The 16,286-nt window shown below is 34.5% G+C and overlaps 1 pseudogene; it reads left to right on the top strand.

Moving 5' to 3' along the window:
* On the top strand, positions 1,547–12,715 carry LOC104753640 (annotated as a pseudogene).

Raw genomic sequence — 16,286 nt, forward strand, 5'->3', positions numbered from 1 at the left:
TCTGAACCATATTTTTTTTGTTTTCAAATGAAATTAAGGAGACTGAAATTTCAGTCTACAGGCTCGAAACTCAATAAATTTTTAATTGCAAAATTGACCACATAGTAGACTTTACATGATATTATGACGGTTATACTAACAAATGAAGTCTAATTTCGCATAAAATCAAAGAAAATCATGAAATCTACCGGAAAATAACCTTATCAGTGGTTGTTTCGCAATGTCAAGCACCGAGGACATCGCCTTTAGTCACCATGGAAGGAAACCCAGCACCAATTTAATCAATATCCGAGAATCATGACATATAACAAGATGAATGCAATTGCAAATTTTCTTGGATTAAAATGGAGAGGAGATGGAAGAAAATGAAGTTCTCATAGCATTGGTGTTATTTAAGCTTACAAATTCAGGTTGTTGAAGCTTTAAGAGCTTTAAATTTGGTTGTTCATGGTTGTTGGAAAATTGATGGCGGTGGCACAACCGTAAATAAAAAAAGAAGATGAGGATATGGATGTAATAAACATTTTCGCAAGAAATTCAAATAAATCAGAAATAATGACATTTTTGTCAATATAATGAATGGTTAAGGATTTAATAGGGAGAAAGTGGCAAATGTTGGAGAGAGATAAAAAGAGGTCTAACATTGCAATTGACTCAAGTTAGGAGTCTAATTTTACAAGTCTCCCCATAATCTTCTAATAAGTAAAATGAACAAAAAATATATTTAAAACCCCCACCTTTGAAAATATAAAAATAAAAAAAAAGATTCTTAAAAGGAAAAAAGTATATTTTGTTATAGTTTTATGAAAAAAAATATACTACACATAAAATTTGGTGGTATAATTTTATTATATTATTTTTGATATATTTTCTGTAATAACAAAATTATTTAACTAAATATATCACAAATTTTGTTTGGTATATAATTTTCTTGTATTTTTTATCTTATAAATTTTTGTTGCTATATTTTGTTTTTGTAAAATTATAAAAATCATTTATCACTTTTACTTATTTATCAGAAATACAGAAAAACAAAAACAAATATTATTTTAGGAAAAAATTAAAAAAAATAAAAAAAAAGTTTGAATATTTTTCTGGTCAACGCCAGTCAATGCCGATCAACATTGGTCAACGTCGGATTCTGACCAACAAAACACTAAAGTTAAATGTTTATGGTGTACACATAACCTATATTTGTTTATGCATGTCCTTATGTGATCTCAATAGTTCATGTAGTTAAGAAGAAATTTATATTGTTTGCATGTGTGGCCATGTGTTGGTGTATACTTCACGTAGCCTGCAGTCATTTTTCCTATATTTTTCTAACAATGTTGAAATTCAAAAAGCAAACTATACAACAATTTTTTTTTAATGAAATATATTTGATGCTAAAACAAAAAAATGGAAGGAATATATTTTTGTAACAATGTTGAAATTCAAAAAGCAAACTATACAACACTTTTTTTTTAACAAACTATACACTATATAAGATAAAAATAAAATAAAGTAAAAAAAAAATAGAATGTTAAATTTGAAATTAATAAGAATGGCATGTGTCACAAAAGTACAGTGTCAAATGTCACATTGTGAGGCAATATTAGAAAAAACCTTCTCTTATTATATAAGATGTGTTCTTTGAATTTTAAAGCATAGAGTTTTCTTAGGGATGGCTTTGTCACAAAGCCTTTGTGTGATCTCAAATTGTTCTTTTTAATCAGCTTATGAGCATTACGAACGCTGCAGTCAACCATTTCGATGCGGGGATCAGGCCAGTCTCTTGTACCCATTCTAGGTACGTGGGAGAGAAGACTGTGGCCATCCCTATTTCAAGCTTGATTGTAGCAAAGAATTCGCAGAGCTAACCATCTCCTTAGCGACGTACAGAATCTTAGAAGCCAATTATGACTCTGGTATCATAAGACTCGCAAGATTGGATTACATAAACAATATGTGTCCCCTAGACGCAGTGAATGCAACATTCCTTGACAGTGTACTTCCATTCGCTCCTTAGACCGAGATGCTAACAATTTATTACGGCTGCCAAAAACTTTCATCTCCTGATGCTTCTTACTTTGGAGAGCTTCATTGTGGAAGTGATAAAAAAGCTACAACAAACTACTATGTGACGAGAAACGTCTCCTCTCCTTCACTATACGAAAGTAACGGCCTTCAATCTGACAACTTGAGGGAAAACTGCAAAAAAGGTGTCAGTATACCAGTGTATGCGTCGGCCTTGAACACACCGCGTCTAGATAATCTACAGAAGACTCTTCGAAAGGGTTTCCAGATTGAGCATAATGGAAACTGTTCAAGGTGCATTGAATCTAAGGGTGCTTGTGGATGCAATCAGACTTCAGGAAATTTGTCTGCTATTGTAAGGATGGGACCTATGGAAGTAAATTGTGGCTCTAGAAAGGGTAGTCATGGTAAACAACTATATTTAGTAAATTTTTTTTTCTTAACCATTTCGAGACAAGTTTGGTTCTATTATGCGAAATATTACTTTTCAATGGTTGTACAGGAACTTCTGTCACTATTATTCGCATAGGTAAGTCTCCTGGCCAGAGATATGATTTTTTCTTAATTTCAAGATCAATAAAGAAATTACTAACTCATAAATTATTTCTGGTTCTCAGTTTCAGGTTCGGTAGCTGGGGTTCTTTTGTAATGGTGTTAATAACATTGTTTCTCCGTTTTCTTCGGGTGAGAGAAATAAGATTGAGACACCGGAACTTGAAGGCTCTTATCCCGCTTGAACACTATAGTTACACACAAGTGAAGAGAATCACAAAGTCGTTTGTAGAAGTGGTTGGGACAGGCGGATTTGGGATTGTTTATCGAGGAACACTTGGTGACGGTCGTATGGTTGCAGTGAAGGTCTTGAAAGATTCAAAGGGTAATGGTGAAGACTTCATCAATGAACTTGCGAGCATGAGCAGAACTTCTCATGTCAACATTGTCTCCTTGCTTGGTTTCTGCTCTGAAGGTTCTAAAAGAGCATTTTATTTATGAATTTTTTGAAAATGGGTCACTTGATAAATTCATTTCATGCAAGAGCTCAGTGAATTTGGATTGGAAGGCGCTATATAATTGTACTAGGAATTGCTCGTGGTCTAGAGTACTTGTACCATGGATGCAAGACAAGGATTGTACATTTTGACATTAAACCACAAAATGTACTCTTAGATGAAAATCTCTGCCCCATAGTTTCGGATTTTGGCCTAGCTAAGCTCTATGAGAAAAAAGGGAGCATCTTGTCAATAGTGGACACAAGAGGTACCATAGGGTACATTGCACCGGAGATGATCTCCAGAGTTTATGGGAATGTGTCGCACAAGTCAGATGTCTATAGCTATGGAATGTTGGTTCTTGATATGATCGGTGCAAGGAACAAAGAAAAAGCTAATCAATCCTCTACTTCTAGCACAAGTACTATGTACTTTCCTGAATGGATCTATAGGGATCTTGAGAAGGGAGAATATGGAAGGCTTAATGGGAATGGATTCACTTGTGAAGAAGAAGACATAGCAAAGAAGATGACATTGGTGAGTCTATGGTGTATTCAGCCTTCCCCACCAGATCGTCCACCGATGAACAAAGTTGTAGAGATGATAGAAAGAAACTTGGATGCTCTTGAAGTCCCTCCTAGGCCTGTTTTTCAAATTCCCACGGTGCCTGTACAAGAATCTTCAACATTTTCAGAGGATATCTTTGGTTACACATAAAGATAATCCAAAAAGCCTCCTAATTGGATTAACAACTATTTATACATCTATTCAAAAGGTCATATATTATCAACACTAGGTGCTTCCCCACGCATCGCGTGGGTTGTGGTGTAGTTGGCACTTTCTTGTTTTTTTTTGTCTTTTTCGTTTTCTCTTTTGTATTATTTCGTTTTAATTAGGCATGTACAGGCTTCGCAGTCACTTGTATTTATACACTATATGTTTATACCATTTCGTTTAGATGTGTACAATTGTGGCGTTTATTTTTTATGAATTATGAGGATGTTGTTTCTTGCTTTTGAGGATCTAATCTTATCATTGACTGATATTGTTTCCAATACATTTATTGTATTTTAGATTTTCTAATTACCTGCTTATGTAAACCCTTCATACGTTGATGTTGCAATAATAAGTTATTTTTTTAAAAATAATTATCTTCCGTGTAAGTGATTATGTTTGTATGCCCATGTTTTGGTCTAATATCAATAAGATCGTTTCTGTTTTTCTTTAGTTGGCTTTGAAACCAATTTTAATTTGAGTTAAGCAAATAATGGGTCGAATTATGGTGTTAATAAGTAATATAAATTCTTATGTATATATATTGTATATATGTGACTATAAGTTTAGCTAACTAAAAAATTCTGTAATATTTAAATATAATCTTGAACATATATATATATATATATATATATTATTTGTGGGAGGAGTTATTGGATAGAAGTTATTTTTTGAGTTAAATGACCTTTTATGACTTTAAAGTGAGTTGAATATTAATAAATTTTTATACGTGTCTTGACTTTTTTAAAAAGGAATACCAAGTGTTTCCTTCCAAATTTGAAGTAATATGATATTTTAGTTTTCTTATATGATTTTATGAATTTCAATGTAAAGGTTTTTCAAAGTAATAAGTACACTCACACAAATTGAATTATAAAATTTGGAGAAATATTTATTTCGATTAATCATCTGCTCTTTTAAATATATTAAATAAGTATGTTGTTGTTCCTACAAATAGGACAACATATGGAGGTAATCAATGGAAATGGAACTTGTGATTGCAAGACAAAATGCTTATATATATTATGTTACACATTGATCGTTTAAAAATGAATAGGAACATCTAATTCTCAAATAAAGTAAATTTTTTTGTTAAAACCAACATATGTGAAATTAAATTTAACTATGCAAATTTGAAAAATAAATATGAATAGATTAGAAAGGCAAGAAATATAAAAGAAATATTTTATTTTTATATAAATAAATAAAATTTGAAAAAAATGTTAAATATATATAATACTTTCTAAATTAAAATATAGAATCAAATTATTACAAGTTACAACACATATGAGATATAACAACATTTGATATTGGTGGGAGAGGAGGAGAGAATGATTACTATAAGATGTTAAACCAAATTAGATAATGGAGATGAATCTTTAAAAAATAGAACTATGTAATATATATATATATATATATATATTATACTTTCTAAATTAAAATATAGAATCAAACTCTTACAACACATATGAGATATAACAACATTTGATATTGGTGGGAGAGGAGGAGAGAATGATTGCTTATAAGATAATAATCCAAATTAGATAATGGAGATGAATCTTTTAAAATAAGAACAATGTAAAATATATATCATGTTGTCTCTATAATTAAAATTTAGCATTAAAAATTTACAATGATATTTCATTTGTTTTTTACAACCCAAAAACAAAAATAAGAAATCAAAAATAAAATAAAAACGAAAAATGATTTGAGGTATTGTAGAAGAGAATGAGAGAATGTGAAAATTAGATAGTAAAATAATGTCAATATGAGAGAATGAGAGATTGAGAGAATATGAGAGATTGAGAGAATGCTTATTTATATGATAAGAAATGATGGAAGTTACATTTTGAATTATGGAGTTACAATAGTAATTTATTGTGTTTGAATAAAATTGAGTGGTAGAATATGATTAAGGGGACAATTGCATTTGTATACTTTTATTTGGCCTTGAATGCAATAGTAGACCCCATATTCAATATTAGAGAAACATAACCACTAAAGGTACTGAAATTACAGTTGAATCCATTACGACCAAACAAAAAACAGAAGCCGTAATGACAGATGTAACCCGGAGGAAGTCTACAACAGGTAGATTACAAATTGAGTATATGTGAAGACATAAAGGTAGGTCTACTCCTTAATTATAGTTTAAATTTTAATTACAAAAATTATAAAAAATAATTTGATAAACCTATTGACAAAATAATAACCACATAGACTTCCTGAAATAAAATAAATTTACATATAAACGAGTCAAATTAAGGGAGGAAAGGCTGATTAGGTTAAAATTATTTGATTTAGGGTTTACTTAAGTAGATTTCTCTGTAGACTATTGGTGGTTGACTTTGTTATGCCATCAACTATTAATAATTAGTCATGGGCGTTCGGTCAGAACCGAGAGAACCGAACCGATTAAACCGAGATGTTTGGTTATCGGCAGCATCTGTGAGAGGATCAACAAACCGATCGGCAAAATTAATATGGTAATTCTGTTACTGGTTCGGTTTGGTTCGACGGGGCATAACCGATCGGTTTTAATTAACCGAGTTATATATACCTAACTTAACCCTAATCACTTTCATTTCTTTCTCTTCCTCCTTTTGACTCTCTCTCTCGCGATAAGCGATTCCGAAACCGAAAAATCTCTGTCTCTCATCAAATCATCATCATAATCACCTTTCTTCTTCACCTTCGTCATCTACAGCCCTTCTCTCCGTCAAACATGGTGTAGAGATCGACCTTTTATCTGTCCAAAACCTAATCTTGAGTATTAGATGGGTAATGTCTTCTTCTTTTCCTTGACTTCTCATATGTCTCTCTTTTTGATGCTTTGTTGTTTGCTTCTCGTTAATCAGTGTATTAATGTGTGGGTGGTTTATTATTTTGACAGATCTGAAGATCGTAGAGGCGACTAAATCAGAGCATGATCTGGTGGAATTTGAACGACGAAGTCGATGATGATATTGACGCCGCCGACGTTATTACTGCAGCTGATGTAGTGTCTCTCAAAATACTAGATTCCACTAAAAAAAAAAACTCTGCTATGAACGAGGTAAATTTTATCCATTATTCACTTAGATTTATTTTTGGTTTCGATTCTGCAGTTTCTGGGTTTTAATTAAAAAATCTAATTTTTGATGTTCTGCACATCTACTTGCCAATGTTGAGGCTGGTGAGGTTTGTTCTTGTTCTTGGTTCAGGAAGTATCGGTTACTTCTGTACTGCCTAACAACAAACAAAAACGTGTGGACTTGTTCTACTCGAGGTTCTTTTTTTCTTTGGTGGGTTTCTCAGATGACGATCTACGCTATGGTGATTATTGGCGTTCTCGTCTCTTGCTTAAGAGTTTGGATTTGTCGGTCTGAGTTTTGATTGTTGGGTTTGATTCTGTAAGCTAACAGATGTTTAATCATTAGGTGAAGTGTGACAACCCGTCCCGCGGACCCCACAAGCCCACCGCTAGTCGTTCCAACGGACCGTCCATAGACCCCACTAGCCCACCGCTAGCCACCCAAACGGACTCCAAGCTGGCCCTGCAGGGCATCGATCCTAACCCCTCATTGTGGATGAAATTATTCATCCAAAACCACCAGTAGGTTATTGGTGCAACAGACGTTCCTCGAACCCTGGTCCCCACCCTTTAACAACCTTCCCACAGGACAAGTTGCCACCAATTGACCTGTGTTTGGGCGGCTAGCGGTGGGCTAGTGGGGTCTACGGACGGTTCTTTGGGGCGGCTAGCGGTAGGCTAGCAGGGTCTGTGGGATGGTTTGTCACATAAAAATCAATTTTTATATGACAAACCGTCCCGCGAACCCCACTAGCCCACCGCTAGCCGCCCCAACGGACCGTCCGTGGACCTTGTTAGACCACCGCTAGCGGGGTTCACAGATAGTCCGTTGGGGCGGCTAGCGGTGGGCTAGTGGGGTCCGCGGGACAGGTTGTCATACGCATGGAGAAGTATCCTCCATGGGTGTGAATTGTTGAAAGCTGGTCTGATGAAAACTATTGGTGATGGTCGTGATACGTTGGTATGGACAGAAAAATGGCTTTTTGACAAGCACCCTAGAGCTCCATTTCGTTCCTAGATATTTTTTGATATGAATTTGAAAGTGGCTGCTCTTAGAGAACCAGGATCGGATAGATGGGACAGGGGAAAATTTCTTTCATTATTTCCCCCGGTTGATGCAAAGCGGGTTTTGTCAATGAGATTAAAGGTTGGGCATGGAGATCGTCATATTTGGTCATACACCAAATCGGGGTCATACTCGGTTAAGAGTGGGTACTGGCTGGTGCAAACTCTGTCTACGCTGTACGAGCCTCATAATGAGAACAAGATTAAGCAAAATGAATTGAAGGCTAAGGTATGGGAGGTGAAAACAGTCCCCAAGATCAAAACCTTTCTGTGGCGTATGCTATCTGATGCCTTAGCGGTCTCTGAACGGTTGGCATCAAGAGGTTTTGGTGGGGATGTTACTTGTTTAAAATGCGGGTCACAAGTTGAAACTATTTGTCATCTTTTATTCTTATGCCATGTGGCAAGGCAAGCCTTTGCATTGGCCAACATTCCTAACCCGAATGGAGGTTTCTCTGATGTGGATGTGGATAAGAATTGGGAACATTTGCTAGCAGTAATGCAGAATAAGGAGATACCTAGCTTAGTGAGGTTGGTTTTACCTTGGGTATTATGGGGAATCTGGAAACATCGAAATGATGTGCTGTTTCAGGAAAAAAACGGAGATATCACTACAAGAAAACAGGGAATCAGCCACTGTGAGAATAGTCGCTTAATAGTCGTTAAATGAAGATATGCGACTATTTAACGACTAATCACTGTTGTAGCTAATACCTTGTCGCTAAACCAGATAGTTGGTAAATAGTCGTTATTTAGCGACTATTTTGTGATTAATACACGTTGTCGTGCCATTGTCGGCTTATAGTCGTTAAATAGTTACTAAATTTGGTGACCAATTAACGACTATTTTATCACTATTTAAGCAATAGTCGTTTAATAGTCGGATAATTTAACGACTAATAACCTACTATATTACGATTGAATGCTGTGTGTAAAAGTTGCTATATGTTAGTCAGACATTAGTCGTTTATTATATGTGACTATGTTCCGTCTATTTACGACTGTTTTACGACTAATTAGCGACTAAATAGTTTTGTAAAATAACATCTTGTATTGTTTTTTTTGTTTTCCTATCCTCATTTTAATTGAATTACAAACCAATATATAAAAAACCTAAAACTATAATATACACAATTAGAAAATCAAGTGAAACTGACATTATAAACAAGTCCACCATCGAATTGAAACAAGAGTTTAAACAAATCCACCATCAAACTAAAAAACCACAATATACATAAGTCCAAGATAGAATTCAAACCAAAAGCAAAGAAAGATTGTTGATCATGGAGCTGTTGATGGAAGATTGCTTGAGAGATGATCCTCCTCAGATGTTTTAGCTGTTTCAGAGGCCATAAAATCCAGGAAGGCTGGATTAGTCTTGTGGAAAAACTTAGCCATCAAGGACAAGTTTTTGATCTCGTTCTTTTGCTCAGCCACAAGGAGAGCAGTCTCTTTTTCTCGAGAAGCAGCTTCAGGATTGAGAGTAGCCTAAACTTCGATTTGATGTTGGGCTTCCTGTAGTTGCTCTTGCAATGTAAGAAACGCCTCGGTTTGGGATTGTTGCTTGCCCTTGCGAAGAGTATCTTTGAGGCTTCCAAGTCCATAAGGAGTTTCTCGTGAATCCCTCTCAGTGCACTGTGGAAAGAAAGAGAAAAACAGTAAATCAAGAGCATAACATATGCATGATCAACTATTAATCTATATATTTTCGAAATGTTACTTTACCTCAAGAAAGATGGCAGTACATTCATCACTGGTGAGCTCCCAAATGTGTGAAGTACCATCTGAAAGACATGCATCTTTCTCGAGCTCAGCCAACTTCTCTTCTACATTCTTCTGATACGGCTTGTGGATTTTCTCTGCCTTCCCATCAACATAAGAACCATCCGCCTTTGTGTGTGTTTTGTAAAAAACTTCACCCATACTGACCTCCTTCCCAATTCCTCTTCCTGCAGTGTTACAAATTAAAGATTGTTTATGATAGTGTTTTAAGTTAGAAATGAGATAAATGTATTACAGAAATAAGAAATGACTTAGTACGAGATCGTCTTGGATTTCTCTATATGACTTAGGGCCTGCTAAGTGGATGTGAGGACCGAGACCATTACGGTCAGACATACGACAATTGGAGTAGGTGACACTCCTTTGATGTTGTTCTTCAGTATCCCAGTTTTCAACCATCTCTTTCCAGAGATCATCGCCAATCCATGTCGGTTGAACTCGACTAGTCCTTACATCACTAACCATTCCCTTCATCCGCCGGTTACAGATGGTGTTGAAATGTTGTTGAACAGTTCCTGTTATCAAAGGATCCCATGTGTGAGTTTTCTACAAAACAAAGAGAGAATTATGTCAGTTTTCATCCATGAAGAAAAGAAAACATGTAGCAAACAATTTTATTACACCATTCTTACCGCAAACACCATGGAGTATCTATCTTTCCTATCGAGAGGCACACAAGTCCAAGTATAATATGAACCATCGAATTTGTTTGTAAAAATCTTGGTAATCTTCCGAACAAGTGAGGTTTTTTTTTCCCGATCAAACCTCCACACAATTGGTAAACAATGATAGTAAGCATAGACCGAACAAGTGAGACAATTAAAGTTATTAACTGAGACATCAACAAATCAGACAATCAATGAAGAAGTCTGAGACAATCATATAGTCAGACATGAAACTCAGACAATCAAATACTAATTGTTTGGCATCTTTCATAATCAAACAAAGTCTAATTGCAGTAAGAACCAAATCTAAGTTTTAATTAACCGAATCAAACAATCTAATTGATAAAAAATCTAAGTCTTAATCTAAGTCTTAATCCTTTGTACCAATTGATAAAAAATCTAATTGATAAATAATCTAAGTCTTAATCCTTTATACCAATTACAATATCAATCGAAGTCTAATTGATAAAAAATACTTTGTACCAATTACAATATCAATCAAAGTTTAAAAAGAAAAAATACACATCAAGAGAAAGATTGCATCGTGTTAGACTTCAAAAATTACACATCAATTAGAAAATTATAGAAAGACATGAAACTTACCAAGTCGTTTTGGGCAACGAATTGGGAGAGAGAACGGTCGTAAACTTCTCACGGCCAGGCATCGTAAGGAGTTTTGTCAGAGACTGCATTGTGTCATCGTGGAGTTGAGGTTGAGGCTCGTAGTTGTTGCCTTGAGAAGACGGCTGACTATGACCATGAGAGTGAGGTGGAGACCGCGGATGATCCTCCGGTTGATCCTGTGGATTGTTCTGAACTTCAGATGTCGAAAAATGTGGCTGGGGAAGTCGATTGACAGAATTTTGGAAAAGCGTCTGTGGCGGTGGGAAGTTTCGGAAATGGAGTGTTGTCTGTTGGGGTTGACACGTTGTTGCTCTTGCGGTGTGTGTGGCGGAGGAATTGGAGCCGCCGGCGTAAAATTGTATTGCGGAGGAAGAGGATTGGTTCTTCCTACGGCTGCATATGGGTTAGAGGGTCCAGCTCTCTGAGAAAGGTTGGGTGCAACCTTTCTCTTTTTCAACTTCTTAACCGCAGGATTAGAAGACATCGAATGATTATGAGAAAGAAGATGGGTTAGAAATAAGATCTATGGTTAGGATGATCGAAGAAGGAGATGGGTTAGAGGGCGTTCAGGTTAAGGTTAAGATCGAGATCGAAAAAAGAAGATGGGTTACAAATAATATTTAGGGTTAGAAGGATGAAGAAATCAAAGATGTGTGAAGGAGGAAGAAATCAGAGAAAGAAGAAATCGTAGATCGAGATGGAGTCGGCGTTTAGGTTAAGAATGAAAGAAGAAAGAAGTAGGTTTAGAATCGGAGTCGAGTAAGAAAGAATTTGGGCTTTTATGGGTTTTAGGCCTTTTGGCCTAATAATATTTTTGGTTTTACAGGATATAATTTAAACATATTGGTACAACTCTCAAAAGAGAAAGTAGCTGAGATGATTAATGTACTCTGAATAAAGTTGTCAGACTCAGGTTCAAGTAACCTTAGTGGTAATATTTTTGTTTTTCTTTCTTCAACTAAAATAAGATTTTGTAAACAGGTGTAATCAAATATATTGAAAACAGCTAATAATTTAATATAGTTTGTAAGTGCACATTACATATAAATTAAAGTACATAATTTTCTATTACATATATAGCTTAAAGCACCAATATGAAAATTAGATACTTTCAAATGTGTAATAATATCCAAAACCTTATATAATAATTTACCCTTTATATTGCACTAAAATAATATAAATGAGTTTTAGTGATCATATTGGAAGAAAAAAATTATGTGATATTGGGCATTATAAAAATACAATATGTTATGGGTTTTCCAAAAACTCATATGATCTTCACATGTCTCAAATCTTTCTAAAACAAAATTAGAAATATACAACAAATTTAAAATTCTAAGTTAGTAACTCATATGATCAACAAGTATTTACGACTATATTCGGCGACTACATCAATTAGTCGCTAAAATAACGACTATTTGGGGACAATATTTTCAACTTCTTAGTTTTGTCGCTATTTACCGACAAATTTAAAGACTATATCATTTTGTTGCAATTTAACGACTACTAAACGACTAATTTCGTTTTGTCAATAAGCGGTCGCTATGTAGTAGCTATATAGTGGCTAAAATTGGTGACAACTGGTTTAGTCGCCAAATGTAGTCGGAAATACCATGTATTCTTGTAGTGTATACGAGATTTAGTTCTCAAGGCGCAAGAAGATTCCATTCAATGGCTTGCAGCTCAGTCTTTGTCAACAAATACTTTCTTACATAATCACATGAAGCAAGACTCTATGGAGAGGAAGTGGTGCAAACCTCTGGCTGGTTTTGTTAAATGCAATATTGGCTCATCCTGGTATAGTAATGTAACAACCCGTCCTGTGGACCCCACTAGCCCCTCCCCCCCCCGCTTGTGGCCCCCACACACCGTCCGTGGACCCCGCTAGCCGCCCAAACAGACTTCAAGCTGGCCCTATGGGAAGGTTGTTAAAGCGTGGGGACCAGGGTTCGAGGAACTCCTGGCGCACCGATAACCTACTCAGGGATTTGGATGAATAGTTCAATTCCACAGTGAGGGGTTAGGATCGATTCCCTGCAGGGCCAGCTTGGAGTCTGTTTGGACGGCTAGCGGGGGGCTAGCGGGGGGCTAGCGGGTCCACGGACGGTCTGTTGGGGCAACTAGCGGGGGGGGGCTAGTGGGGTCCACAGGACGGGTTGTTACCAATAACTCGAGTTTGTCTGGTGGATCTTGGATTCTGCGGGACGCTAGTGGCCAGGTACACTATCATGCGAGAAGGGCTCTACCGGCCTCTGAATCACGCTTTGTAGCGGCACTGCAGTGTTGCCTATGGTCGATTGAAGCTCTCGTTATACTCCAGGTTGATAAAGTAGAGTTTGCTTTGGATAATAGGATGGTCATTAACGCAATTAACAACCCCGCTGCTTCGCCACGTTTCAATATCCTTCTGAGCACAATTCACGAATCCTTATCCAAGCTCACAACATGGAGAACCATTGTGGTTGCGAGCACTGCAAACACTCTTGCCTTGGCAATTGCAAAGAGTGTTACAATAGATGGTAGACTACAGTCTTATCTCTCACTTGGAGGGCCTTCTTGGCTCCATAATCAAGTGAGGGCTGAGGCAGCTTAGTTGTGTGTTTTTCCTTTTATTTGTTTTCTGCATTTTCTTTCTCTGTTCAGACAATTTCATAAGTTCTATTAGACGATAAAAAAAAAATTACATATTTGGGATAAATGTTTAATAGGGGTAAGATCTAATATTTAGAGTTTAAGGTTTAATTTTGAAACTTCCAAAAGTAACACTATTTACATTTTTGGAATATTTTAAATTTCTTTTTATATTTGTTTTAGGTTTGGGTTCTCTATTTTACATTTAGGGTATAATTTTGAGGAAGTAGAGTCTAGTATTTAGATTTTAGGGTTTAATTGTAAAATAGAATAGTGTTATATAATAGGATAATACAACATTCAAAAATTCAAAATATGTAATATCTAGTAAAATAAATTATAATACAAAATATGTAATATCGAGTCTATTATATAAAGTAAAAATCAAAATATTTATATCGAGGAAAAAAAATTATAATCCAAAAATATGTAATTTTTGATTTTGAGAATATGTTAATATTTTCATTAGGTGGATGTTAGTTTTTCTAAAGTTTTTAAGATTTGTTAGTTATAAATTAAATTTCTATATTATTCATTTAAAACTTTTCAAAAATCCAAAACCAATTAAACATTTCATTTAAATATGAAAAAGTTAACAACCAAAATAATGAATCAAAATATTTTTTAAATATTATAAATATCTTAAACTATTTTTTTTAATTATATTTGGTAGCATATGTTCCAGGGTAACTCCCCTAACTATGCTACTTTATGTTTATATTAGAAAAATTACTTACGTTTATTATTATATTAAATCACAACGTCTCTTTTAGTTAATTCTTTTCTATTTACATTTTTAATAGAATCCTTTTTAGTCTTATAATTAATTTACTTTTTAGTTTGTTAAATTAGTTGAACTATTTTTAAAAAATAAATTTGCCTACACAAGCGTATAAAAAATTGAATTAGTGATATATTTACTAACAAACAAAATTAGACAATAATTGTTTTAAAAAGGTTTTTGCTCGCACAAGAGTGCGGGTAACTCTCCTAGTATCTTGTTATCATTCTAGTATTTTGATGTGTAGTATTGGAAACCTTTCTTAGATTAGTTTAAGCGTCAAGAATTGTGTTTATAATACTTTAACAAATTTGTATTTCTTTTCTTCTTAGTTTGGTGAGAGATTTTTTAGTACAAGATAACAAACTACGGGTAGATTGATGCTTTTGGTTGCAGCATCATTGCCTTATCTTCTGGAGAAGGTTTGTTTGTTTTCCATTCGAATGGCTTCGTTGTTAAATGCATTAAAGTATAACAAGGAATGTTGGGGGTGGATCCTCGCTCCCACATAAGGCTTGGCCAGAAAAGACCCAAATAAGTCTTATAGCACATGAAGGGTACTTTGGTTTTTTTTGAGGCCGAACCGATACGATTTTCTATAAATATGGACGTATGGTGTCGAAAAAGGCATCATCAGAAAAGGAGAAGAAATAGTGGCGGATCTAGAAAAATATATGGTTTGGGGCAAAAATGGTATATAATAAAAATATTTAAATATATAATAAAATATAATAAATAAATTTAAATTTTTTATAATTTGAAAGCATATTTTGCATCTTTAATGAGCCAAAATTTTATAAGTATTTTTCTATCGGTAAAGAAAAATATTAAAAAAAAAAGTAGACAAATGCATAATTACAAACTTACTATTGACAATAAAAATAATATTTAAAATTACTTATCTAACCATATCACACAAATTAAACCCTAAAATAAGAAATTAATTTAAAAATGATAATAGTTTTTAGTGTTACTAATTAACTAAATGCATCGGTAACAAAGACATAGAAATTGAACAAATATAAAATTTACCCAAAAAGGAGAAAATAAATAGTTCAAAAACAGAACGGAGGTTTGAACTCTCGACCATATAATGTCACATGAATGACTACCAAATGAACTAAAGGATACATGTAAAGCATTGCTAATGGTTAATTTATAAAAAGTAGTATGGGGCACGTGCCCCACCCACTTAGACCCTAGATCCGCCCTGGTTATCATTCATTAACAAATAATACACAAGAACAATTTCTAAACTTTTTTCGCAATGTGATATCAGCATGAAATCCTAGACTCATGAACTAACCTACTATAAATACCGATGTTCATGACTCTAGGATTTCATGCTAATAACTTGTTGTGAACAAAAAAAGTTTATGAATTGTGATATCAATAAGTGATGAGATATGTATGTTCGAGGAGAGATAATGATACAGGTAAGGTTCGACTTGGGAAAACCAAATATTTTAAAAACTTTTAGACCATCTATACCTATTAGAAATTAAAGGCTATCCATATGATATACATACTATTTCACTACGACTTTCAACATAAATCACTAATTTTTACGTATATGCCTAAGGATAGTATAGCGGATTGGACATAGATAATTTGGGTTAAGTTGGTGCTAAGTATACGATAACTTTTATTTTATTTAATAATTAGCCGATAAAATTAATCTGAAGAATGCGGGGATGGAACGAAAAACCACATAGTTTTGTGTTGCCTATAACATCTTCAAAGTACTGTTTTTTTTGCCAAGAATGTAAAATCTCCATTTAAGTACTTGTTTGCGTAGGATTTGGTGCTAATCTCATCTATGAAGGTGTTTTCCTTCTTGTGTACACAATATATGGCTTATCAATATCCCTCCCCCCCCCCCT

Source organism: Camelina sativa, chromosome 16, assembly GCF_000633955.1.
Source record: "Camelina sativa cultivar DH55 chromosome 16, Cs, whole genome shotgun sequence".
In the NCBI taxonomy this organism is placed as follows: Eukaryota; Viridiplantae; Streptophyta; class Magnoliopsida; order Brassicales; family Brassicaceae; genus Camelina; species Camelina sativa.